The sequence below is a fragment of the Dasypus novemcinctus genome, chromosome 10, assembly GCF_030445035.2.
Source record: "Dasypus novemcinctus isolate mDasNov1 chromosome 10, mDasNov1.1.hap2, whole genome shotgun sequence".
Classification (NCBI taxonomy): Eukaryota; Metazoa; Chordata; class Mammalia; order Cingulata; family Dasypodidae; genus Dasypus; species Dasypus novemcinctus.
Genome location: NC_080682.1, coordinates 51,995,811 through 52,008,321, shown reverse-complemented (window position 1 = coordinate 52,008,321; position 12,511 = coordinate 51,995,811). Strand labels below are relative to the sequence as shown.

At 35.5% G+C, this 12,511-nt stretch overlaps 1 long non-coding RNA gene and 1 other non-coding gene across 2 annotated transcripts; both read left to right on the top strand.

The window, feature by feature from the left end:
- The first annotated feature begins 5,935 nt into the window (after positions 1-5,935).
- On the top strand, positions 5,936-11,553 carry LOC131280028 (uncharacterized). The gene is made up of 3 exons (XR_009187586.2): positions 5,936-6,037; positions 9,777-9,883; positions 11,442-11,553. It is a non-coding gene; the product is annotated as an uncharacterized lncRNA (long non-coding RNA).
- LOC111761842 (U6 spliceosomal RNA) lies at positions 8,213-8,319 on the top strand. Its single transcript, XR_002795088.1, has one exon. It is a non-coding gene; the product is annotated as a U6 spliceosomal RNA (small nuclear RNA).
- Positions 11,554-12,511: the final 958 nt, after the last annotated feature.

The following is a 12,511-nucleotide window of genomic DNA, read 5'->3' as shown; positions in this document are numbered from 1 at the left end:
ACAAATTGAATGCTGCTTACCAGGAATGTTAACAGTTTAACTTGCACATTTTCCAAATAGTTCAGGTATCATTCTCATTTTTATTCTACGTTATTTCTTTATTAGAGAAGTTGTGGATTTACAGAACAATCATGCATAAAATACAGGATTCCCACATACTACCTTATTATTAATACTCTGCTTTGGTGTGGAACATTTGTTATAATGATGATAGCACATTTTTATAATTGTACTATAACTGTAGATCATGGTTTAACTTAGGGTTCACTGTATAGTATACTTCCATGGATTTTTAAAAATTTTATTCCATTCTATATATACAATTTAATGATTGCCCTTTTAATCACATTCAGATATATATCTCAGTGCTGTTAATTACATTCACAATATTTTGCTATCATCTACCATTACCACTATTACCAAAACAGTTCCATCATTTTGAATAGGAACCCTACACATTTTAAGCTTTAAATTCCCATTCCCTATCCCTACTCATTCTCATTTAATTATCAATTTTAGTTTTCTTCTTGGTTAGAAATAATATTTCAATTATGTTCCTGACACAGTTGCATTCTTTTGACATTTTTTTATAGAGTACATGTGTGTATGTGCATGTGTTTGAGAGAAAGAGTTTGTACATGAGATTTTATGTATGTGAGCATGTATAAGATTTTCAGCTATAAATATTTTCTTTTCATTTATTGGGTGTTCTGTAACCATATTATGATGATTTTGTTAACAACTAAACTCTTAATACTCAGAAGTGGAGAAACAAAATTGGCTTCACATGGAACTTGTTATTAATGCAGGATTTGGGGGCTGACCTGAAATGTACTGAGTGAGAATCTGTATTTTATCAAGATCCCCAAGTGATTCATGTGCACACTTAATTTTGAGAAGTACAGCTCTACACTATCAGTGGGCTATCGCAATAGTTTTAATCAGTCTCTTTCTCTTTTATTGCTGGGCATTTTGAACTATGTTATAATACACTGTCCTGTCTGGGTTTCCTTTAGACTGTTACTCTAAGTTCTCAGACAGCCTCTGTGTTTCCTATTTATGGCATTCTAATTATCATCATAAAAATCAGTATTTTTTTTGGCACCTTATACAGTGAAGTTCCAGGTTTCTAAGACCTTCTATCAAGATTATTAAGACACTGGGGTCCATTCCATTACTAATCGTATATTTCATCTTGGTCATATTGATCCAGATAGATATATTCTTTACATTCTTTGGATTTTGTATATTTTAGGACAGGCTGTTTCTCTATATCTATTTAGTCTTTTATTTCATTCCACTGGAGTGATTTTTCTTCCCTGACAAGAAATAAAATGATATTCTTCTTTCGTTGTTTACTATTCTTATTTTTAACTTTCCTGTTCCTGGGACATGATGGAAGAAGGAGTCTTGGAACTGATACCCTCTACTACTGCTTTCTAGCTAAATATTCTTTGGCAAATTACTTAACTTCTCTAAGTGCCATCTCTTTAAGTTGATGTAATGATATAATTTGTTGGGAGGGAAAAATGAACTCTGTAAAGAACCTAGCAAAATACTTTGTCTATAGTTGACTCTCAAATAAGGTAGTGCCCTTTTCCTTTTTCCATGCTGCTGTAGAACAAGAAATAAAATATCTAAGTTTCCCACATTGCTGCCCTTCCCTGAACTGCTTTCCCTTTTGGCAGAAAAGGCTTTTGAGGCTCAGCACTGTCCTAGCTGTTGTGTCTGGGTTGTGCATTGCTGTTCATGACATAATGTCTCATTTATTCATTGAGTTCTTTTTCTAGCTTCCCTGAATTCCGAAAGGTGACAGCTATATGAGGCATAAAAAGAAAGTTTTGCTTAGGAACTTAACAAAAATATGACAATATGACCAGTAACACTAGATTAAGAGAGTAGCAAGAAACATACCTATTCACACTTTCATACTGTACTTCATCCTTTACTCGAAAACTCCAGTGTATTGGTAATTTCTTAGAAAGGTTTAAGTGTTTCTTTAACTTATTAATCAAAGCGCAATAGACTTTGAGGAGTATTAGAAGTGTGCGATGCTAGTGAGTTCAGTCACCTATTCTATCATTACAAATTTAAATTGAGAAACTGGTTGGCAATGTTTTAGAACTTATAAATATGAAAATTATAAAGAGTCAGCTAGATAAGGTTCTTCTTCTCATGGAACTTAAATTTATATGAGGGAAAGCAGATAATAAATTAAAAGACACCTGCTATAATCTTAGGGAGTGATAAATGCTATAAAGAAAATAAGATAAGGCGATATGGTGGATTTTTTAAAAATTTGCCCCTAGTTTTCATCTTTTTCTTTGCCAGTGTTCTTTACAATGTGTCTTTCCTGTTCCTCCTCAATAACTAAGGTATATTTGCCAATTCTTAGAATCAGAGTTGGTTTTGTGACTTGTTTTGTTCTTAGAAAACAGTAGAAATGAAAATGTGCCAGATTCTGTCTCAGAATCTCTTGCATACTTCCACTAGCTCTTTTGGAACAAGCCCAAGCTAACCTGCTAGATTATGAGAAACAAATGACCCAGAAACCAGCACTACCCATCCAACAGCCATGTAACCAATTGATATGTGACTGGAGCCAACCTAGACTAGCCAATCTCCAGCCAGTTCACCAGATGATGTAAGAATAAGCACAGCCAAGCTCAGCTTACCCTGCCTGGATTAAAGGAGCAGACTTCAGGTGACCAATGGTCTTGTGAGAAACAGCGAATAATTGCAGATATAAGCTTCTAAATTGTGTGCTGATCGGTTACACATCACTAGATAACTACCATGCATGATATTTTGGAAATGACGGGGAGATAGTATGGATGTTTGCAAGATAAATCAGAGAAGGGATGACATTTGACCATAGAAATGAATGACAAGAATCAGAGAAATGAATGGCAAACAAGATTTGGGAGCTGTCCAGGAAGAAGGTATAGACTGCACCAAGGCACTAAGGAGGTACTGCAGGTAGCATGTTCAAAAAAGAGGGAATGTTAATACTAGACAAAAAAACAGACAAACAAACAAAAAACAACCTAAAATATTATACTAAGTGAAGGAGACCAGAAATAGAGTACTACATATTGTATGATTCCATTTATATAAAATGTAAGTATAAATCAATTCATAAAGATGAAAGCTTAGTAGTTATGTAGGTCTAAGGAAGGAATGCTAAAGGGTTTGGAGCCTTTCTTTTTGGAGTAATGAAATTGTTTTAGAATTTTTAAGATGATGAATGTACAGCATTGTGATTATACTGAAAGCCATTGATTATATACTTTGAATAGAATAGCCAGAAACAGCAGCTATATACAGAGGGGCAAGCGTCAAGAGATTAAGAGGTGAGAAATTTTCTTGTTTATTATTATTAATATTGAAATAATGAAAATGGTCTAATAATGATTGAAGTGATGAATGTGCAACTATGTGATTATAGCAAATATCATTGATTGCACACACCTTGGAAGAATTGTATGCTTTATTAATATGTATCAATAAAATTGATTTTTTTTTTAAAAGAGGGAAGGCCAGTGTGACTTCAGCAGTATAACCAAGGAGGAGATTTGTAAACAATGTGACTGGAGAGATAAGCAGAAGTCTAAGTATGTGAATTATTTTGGGCTTTTATGAGGAGTTTGAAAAGCTAAGAGTTAAGGGATATGACATAAAAAGGACCCATATATATTTGATGTCACATGATTTTTTGTGAGCTAATGACAGGTATTATTATTGCAAATCTATCAATAAGATGGAGAAAATAATCTTTGCACCATTACATAGACATAAAACTTCAGCAGGACATAGAATTCCAGAAATAAAAGTCTCTATGGAGTCATAATTTTTTTTTATTAAAAAGCCAGCAATTTCAAGAGACATGCTATGTGAGGCTCCTTTTCCCTGACTTAAAGTTTGGCATCATTAACATGACTGGGTGATGTGATTATGGCTGATGATGCAGTTATTGTGAGATGTGTCAAGCAGTCTCCACTGTGAGCTGCCTAGTTTTATTTCAGGAGGTTCTGTCTCATTCAACACCCTGTGTCTAAAATCAGCTAACTAGATATTAATCCTCAGCAACTAGGGAAGACTAATTAATGCTTCCCAAATGTGTCATATGACCTGAATCACCTAGTTTACTTGGCTGAAAGGCTGTATTTAACCATTGTGTTTCCATAGGAAAGCTAGGGGCAAAATCACAGCTGAGAAGTCTGATTGAAAAATCAACAGAGTGACTACAATGTGATATGGAATGTCTTAGGGTAATAGATCATTTTGTTTTATGGCCTAAGCACATACTCAGAGATGGAATGAACTTATGACTATGAAAATTAAACTCCCATCTTCTAAGGTTCATTTGTATAACTGGCGTGAAGTTTTCTGGTCAGTGGTTCAACAAATACTTATTGAATCAGAGACCTGAGAAAATAAAATGAAAAGTAGAAGGTTCTCCTCTTGAGACTCTAGTTGGGGGGAAACATGTAAACAGGTCATTTTAAAAGTACACTAAATATGTCATAGAATTATATGTATAGGTTGTATAGTTTAAGGAAAAACATTTTTTTAATTGCCCCATATTGAAAGTACAGCAGAATACAGGTAACTTTTTGATATATAATAGCACACAATGTTTCTGAATTCTGTTAATGTAATATGAACACAAAATATGCTTCTTAAATTTGGCAAAAGAATATCATCACCAGTTTTTAAAATAGAGTATTTCAACTTTAATCTGCAATACAGAAAATCAGTTCTTCAGATCCTTGACAGAATTTAATTTCCCAATTATGTTCTTCTCAGTTCTTATCACATGCCAGGCTAAGAAAAGAATGATAATTAGGTAAAATAGTTCAAGGGATATGAAATCTAGATCCTAATATAAATGACCAACATTCTTTGACTTATTATATAATTGACTTCTACAGGATATTATTCATTACTATGATTCCTCTGAATAATAATGACCATTTCTCTTTGTAAAAGTATGTATCTCATGAATATTTCAAAGACAATTATTAATAGCAAATAAGTTGTCAGGAGCTGAGCCGTGAAATCCTCAGAAATGTAGTTTTTCATTTGTTAAAGCTAAATCATTTGCCATATACATCCAAATGAATATCTTTCTTGACTAGCTGGAAAACCCCTTCTAGTAAAGCTGGCTTCAGTAAAAAATATGGAAATTTCACACTTCCTGAATACTATTTTATTCAAAGGCAAGTAATGAGTAGAGTCCCCACTGCGTTCCCCCTCACGTATTGCTTCCATGTAACAAATGCACTTGCCTTGTAGCTAATATCTTAGAACGGTGACTCTCAAGGTGTAGTCCTGGGATCAGCAGCACCAGTGCAACTTGGGAATTGTTAGAAATGCAAATAGTGAGGGTCCATCTACCAAAGCAGAAACCCTTGAGAGGTGGGGCCCGGCAAGCTGGTTTGTAGTCAGTGATTCTGCTGCACACTAAGGTTTGAGAACCCTCTTTGACTCAGGTGAAGGGCATTTATGAATGATGACATTTTATAAAATAAATAAATGAATAATAGAAAAGAGTGAGAGATGTAATCCAACTCAATTTCAGGAAGGTCTGTGATACCTTTCCACATTACAATCACATCAGCAACCTAGGAAAAGAATAGTATCACAGCCTGAAAGTTAGACGGATAAAGAGCTGCCTTCAAGGGCAATTCTTAAGCTATCCCATTCTAGGGCTAACATGATTCTTCTTTCACTAGGCGGCCAGGGTTAAATAATCAGTTGTCAAAAATCAGTATGTAAGAGGACGTGCTTCTGCCACTGCGCAAGCGGAACTTGCCTCCAAGAAAGGGCGCTGACTCCACGTTCCTGACCGCATTCTGACGCTGCAGCCGGATCCCTGGAAGGCAGTGGTTGGATCACAAAGCGCCTGCGGCTGCGGATGAGTCTTCCTATGCTAAGCAGAGCAAGATCTGTCTCCTGGAGGTCGGCGCCGGGACTACTGCTGGCTGATCATGCCATACCTTATCGCAGAGCAGACTTTCGAGGCGGCATTAAGGTAACCAACTCTTCCAAGTTTCCTTCTATTAGATTTGTTGTAGACCAGCTCAACCATCAAAAAGTCACCAACAAATTGTCCTAGCCCTGAGTCACCACCCATTTTTATAGATGGACCCATCTGCTTTCTCTCACCTGTTCCTAGAAATGAAGAACTATAGCCTCTGGAAAAATGTGAGCCTTTAGAACTTGGTCTGAATATAGAATCTCTAGGCCCTAAACTCCTTAATACTTCAAAGTCTGTGATGTGTTTCTTCTTTAGTCTGATAGGAAAGTACCAGTAATTTCCTGGGTCACAGATGACAGGACACATCTGGGACACAGATGTTTGGAGGAAAACTGCAATAAAGCTACAAACTATGCGTAGTTTGGGGTCTATATTTCTAACGTGGGGCTTTATCATGCAACATTAGTTTGCCTACCTTCTATCAAGACAAATGCGAAAACTTAAATGGAAATAGGAACTTTTCCAAAGCTATGTTTTGGGGGTGGTGTTTGACTACAAGTGAAATGAAGTAAAAGGTATTATCAGGAAAAACAAAACAAACAAAGCAAAAACAACAACCAACTCCTACTTTATGCCTAATCCTGTGGTAAATTAACTTCTGTAATTGACTTGTGTCCTAGATTTATATGTCTTTCTAATAACTTTGCTCCTAGTATCATTACTTTATTCTCCTTCTCTCTCTGCTTTGCTTAATAATTCAAAATATTGTCTTGTTCTAAGAGATTACTATAACTCATTCTTTGGATAATCTGTCTTGCCTCAATTTTGAGTAGAGACAGATTTTCTCCAAAGAAGCATGTGCTTACCTTGGAAATACTCCCTTGTTCTGACTTATTATATCTCATAATGCCCAGTTCTGGAAGGTCATTTTTTTTAAAACATTCTGACTGTGGTTTTCTCATCTTAAGGAGAATAACGATAGCACACTTCCTCTTGACTGTTCTGAGTTATTAAAATGTAATGAGCTACATTATATAAGCGATTTAAGTCCTCTAAAAAAATAAACATTATGAATACAATGAAAATAATAATAATAATAATAATGGCTTTTCAAGATAAAACTCTGTCTACTAGTCCAAAGCATATGTCTTGGTTTGTCTTACTAGGGTAAATTTCTATCCTCCTCTCCACCTCTTCTTTGTGCTCCTGAAGTTCGTATCTCAATCTAATTTCTCACACAATCCAGCATTAGACAGTCCTGGCAAATTATAAAACAAAAGAGATTGAGATTTAAACCAGAAAATTGAAGGTAGTGCTTTTCTGAATTAAAAATAAAAAAGTTTTAAAAATATGGAAAAGTCATTGCCAGAAATAGGAAGTAGGAGAAACGATGGAGAGAGAAGTCAGACTGGCTAGACCATAAAAGAATCAGGGATATAGTGCCATTTTTAAGGCTTAAGAGCAAATACTGGAACAGAATCTATTCTATTTAATAGGAGAAAGCCCTTCACTGCATTTTGTATTAAATATTGCTCAGCAAACTATTAAATTTGTATACTCTCCTTAAATTAACCTTGAGAAATTTAAAGTATCCTCTTTTCTTAGTAGAGTCATCTTCCTTTTCCTGGTTCACAGATTCTAGTCCCTGATTCACAACTTCTATAAAAAGGCAAATGGGACAGAAGCAGAGATAGGAAAACCAAGACCTCACCAATCAGACCTACTGAATCAACTCTAGTCATTAATGAAACATAGATATCTAAGTTTTAAATGATCAAAGCTAAAATATAGAGATGTCTCCATCCAGCACTGCTCCTTTTATCGTTAACTATTTTCTTCTTAGTTAGAATAAAATTGATGCTTTATTTTCCTACTTCAGGACCAATTCCCTATGTCTGTGAGTGGTTATATTGGATTAGTGCTTAAATTTACTCCTAAGGACCTCAGATCTGTCTTAACTCACTCAATGATACTTGAAACTGTTATGTTATTCTTCACTATCCTTACCTCCCCCCCAAAAAATAATAAAATAATAACAATAGAGAAATTGTTTGTGAGATCTCTGTGATCTCATGTGAATAGAAATCCCTTTTTAGACTTCAAGTCAATATAAAAATAATTTATTTCATATTAAATAATGTCAATTGTAACAGATTCCTTAGAAAGAAATCAAATCCTCAACCAAAGTTATTTACTCCTAACATTTTATGTTAAAATTCTATAAAACCAATGATAACTTAAGTAGCACAAATGCTAAAATTGAAACAATACACAGAAGATTAGCATGGGCCTTGAGCAAGGATGGCATGCAAATTTGTGAAGTATTCCATATTTTTAAGTAATCTTGTCATTTTATACAATTTGTAAAATAATTCCTTGCAGAGAAGCCTGGAAACAAATAAATTGGGTTACACACACTCATACACGTACACATATATATAAATTCTATAAAACCAGTAATACAAGTTTGTAAGCATTTAACAGTAAGGTTTTACCCTGATAAAAATGGAAAGAAAGAAATGTGACTTAACCTAAAAGATAAATTTCTGAATGGTGACTTTTTTTGAAGCAAATTTTGTTTGTTTCCTTGTTTTTTTTTTATTCCCAGAAGGTCAGGTAAAAGAAATAGACATGGAAGAGATTTTTGTGGGATATATAAAAGAGCCTCATGATCTCCTCTAGCTAAAAATACTTAAAGTACCTAAAAGTTGTTAGGTGGGCGTGTGCAACGGACACAACCAATCGAAGGTCCACAGAGAAAAGGTGGCATTGGAGTGGGAAAAGTGGACATGGTGGCTGATGGGTATGGGGAATGGCAGGAAGAGATGAGAGGTGGAGGCGCCTTTGGGACTTAGAGTTGCCCTGGATGGTGCTTCAGGGGCAATCACTGGACATTGTAAATCCTCCCAGGGCCCACTGGATGGAATGTGGGAGAGTATGGGCCATGATGTGGACCATTGACCATGGGGTGCAAAGATGCCCAGAGATGTACTTACCAGGTGCAATGGATGTGTCATGGTGATGGGAGTGAGGGTTGCTGGAGGGTAGTGGTGGGGTGGGGGTGGTAGGGTTGAATGGGACCTCATATTTTTTTAATGTAATGTTTTTACAAAATCAATAAAATAAAATAAAATAAAATGCTTCAAAGGAGAACAGAATGTCTTCTGGGTAGCTTAGAATTTCACCTACCTAAAAGCAAGAGGAGGCAAATTAACTTTCATATTATCTTCTAACTGTATAATTCAAAGATGTTAGACAATGTTCCAAAGAGTCACCACCTCAAAAGGTTGAATTGAGTCATATGTATAAAGCCATGGTTTAGTGAAATCCAATTGGTCACAGAAATCTGTGACAGCCATGAACATGGTCAGAAGCTGTGATATATTAAACAAAGAATTATTGGCAGACTGATAGAATTCAGGACAAAAAAGAAACTAAGCCTAGGGGAAAAGCATCCTTTCAAATAAAAACATCATCCCTGAACTGGAAAATGCTCAACACTACTAGCAAAATAAATGGACTTTTCTAAATGTTCAAGCTTCCTGTTTGTTATAGATGTGAAAGATGAGATTATATTCCACTGTATAGTTTTTGAATCTTAAGAATTTTATAGAAAACCAACTTATAGTCATTTGCTATAATAGCCAGAAATCATTTGTTTATTCCATTACAGAGGATTCATGCATCACCACCAAAGATATTTAGACCTCAATAATACATCTATTCCTTTCATTTTCAGGAAGAGGATATCTACCATTCTACAATTTATCCATTGGTGGTTTTTCTCTGATAGGTTTTAACAATGGAGTGATTGAGCATCCAAAATCTTCCCTGGAAACCTCCTTCAGAATAAATGCAGCTGTATGTTAAATCATAGCATACCTCTGAGCATTTCAACAAGTAGGTAATGCATCATTACCATACCTTATTGAAGCATATATTAGGTACATGTAGAACTCTACAACCAAGCAAAAACTAAGGTGAAGACGTACATGGAAAATGTGATTTCAATATTTCGATATGTGCATGTAAAAATGAACTTAAGTCCCTCAATTTTCTGTATAAGTTGAATGATTCGAGTATATTAAGCAAATTCAAGTGAAAAGTAGCACCAAATATTTGTTTTAAATTGGTATTCTGCATGTCTTGAAGTAGATTTCCAGAAAATCCTGTATCACACTTTGTGCAATTTCACTAAAATAGCCACCAGGACTTACACAGTGAAGTTTCACATGATAGCCAAAACACTTTTCCAGTAACAAAGTGGCATTTTATTTGCCAACTTGAATAAGCTAAACTCAAACAAAAAACAAAACAACATTGAAAAAAAAAACAAGATACACGTTTCTTTTGTTTTTCGTTGTATCATTAAGTTTGTGCAAATCCTTGGATTTTATTTCTTATCTAATATTGAAAAAAAAATGCCTGTTTGTGTTTGTAAAGTGCTTTACGGAGAAAATGAGCCCTTAAAGTTATCATTTTATTTTTCTTCTGTATATAATTCTTTCAACTCTTCAGACGAAAAGAATTCTGTATAGTCTCAACTCATTCATGATGTTCATTAGATCAGGTTCATGATTTTAAGATGTTTATGATCTACCAGAAAAAATAAAATCTAATCAACAGAAAACATGAACCTGTGACTAGAGTAATACTTAGTGTAATGGTGGTTTAGTGATTATGTGCTCTTAAGCTTAGGTAGAACTACTTTAAAAACAACTTTTAGATATATTTGTGTATCACCTGAAACTTGTATTCTTGTGACAGCAAATCTAATGCAAGTGATCTTGAAAAGGAAGGATCAATTATTGGCTCATATGACAAAAAGATCTACCTGTTGATGTGACTTGATACAACAGCTCAAATGATATCACCTTGGACCTTCTCTTTTTCCCTTGGTGTTGACAGTATCCTCATTCCCCTTGCTGTGATAATACAATTTCCCTTTCTAGTTCATGGGAGTCAGCAGTAAACTTCTCATACTCATAGAAGAATATTTTCTGACCACAGAATTCAAATGAAGTATTGGGAACTGGCTCTCACTAGGAAATTTCATATTGAACATTTAAATATAAAAAGAATAATACAGGATTCCTCTACGTGATTGGTATACCTCTAAGCATTAATAATAAGACAGTTGGGACTGTAGATAAGAGAAATGTAGTTAATTGTTACAAGATCATAAGTATAAGATGGTTGATTTTCTGGGGCCCAAATAATGTTATATGCCATTCTGTATTATTTTATATCACTACCCTAACAAATTACCCACTTAACATCTTAAAACAACACTTTGATTTTCTCACAGTTCTGGAAGTAGGAGTATAGATGGGTTGGTTGGGTCTACTGATTAGAGTCTTACAAGGTCGAAATCAATGTATTGCCTAGTCTGGGCTCTTATATGGAGGATTTGAGGAAGAGTCCTCTTCTAAACTCATTTGGTTCTTTCTGCTTGTAGGGTAAAGGGCCCCATTTCCTTGCTTCCTGTCAGCTGGAAGACACTCTCAGCTCCTCAGGCCACCTGCATCCTGCACCAAGTTGCCTCCATCTTCAAACTATAAACACTGCATTGAGGCCTTCTCATACTTTGACTCTCTCTCATTTTGCTATGGCTACATCACTCTGACTCCATAGAAAGTTCTCTGTGCTTAAGGACTTATATAATTAGTTTGGGGCCATTTGGGAAATGGAGAAAAAGTTCCATAATTTACCATCCATAACTTTATTCCATCTGCAAAGTCTCCTGTCCGTATAACATAATAGGCATAATACTAAGCAGCAAAATCATGGGAGTTAAAATTCTGCTTTCCATACACCCTCTAAGAGTTAAATGCCTGTAGAGAGGGAACTGAGTATGGTACTATGGATGCAAGGAAAAGCCCGAGACAGAAGCAATGACATACTGGGAGATGAAAGCAAACTGTAACAATGGGGAATCAGCTGCTAAAGCAATATGAAGACAATTTGTGTTTCCAGTGGAAAGACAGTGTATTAGTCAGCCCAAGGGGTGCTGATGCGAAACACCAGAAATCTCCTGGGCATTATAAAGAGTATTTATTTATTTGGGGTAGGAGCTTACAGTTACCAGTCCATAAAGTATAAGTTACTTCCCTCACCAAAGTCTATTTCCACATGTTAGAGCAGGAGGGCTGCTGACGTCTGTGAGGTTCAGGCTTTCTGGATTCCTCTGGGCTCAGCTCCTCTGTTTCCTCCACAAGGTCAGCTGTAGACTATCAGGTGAATGGCTCTGTCTCTTTCCGTGGGGCTCCAGCTTAAGACTTCAGCATCAAACTCCAACATCAAAACTCCAACATCAGAAACCCCAACATCAAAAACCCTCAACTCTATTCTTTGCCATACCTTTTATCTGTGAGTCCCTACCCACAAAGGGGTGGAGACTCAATGCCCTAATCATAACTCAATCATGCCCAGGTTACAGATCAGTTTATAAACATAATCCAATATCTCATTTTGGAATTCATAACCATATCAAACTGCTACAGACAGCAAGGAACCTCCTCTGTAAAA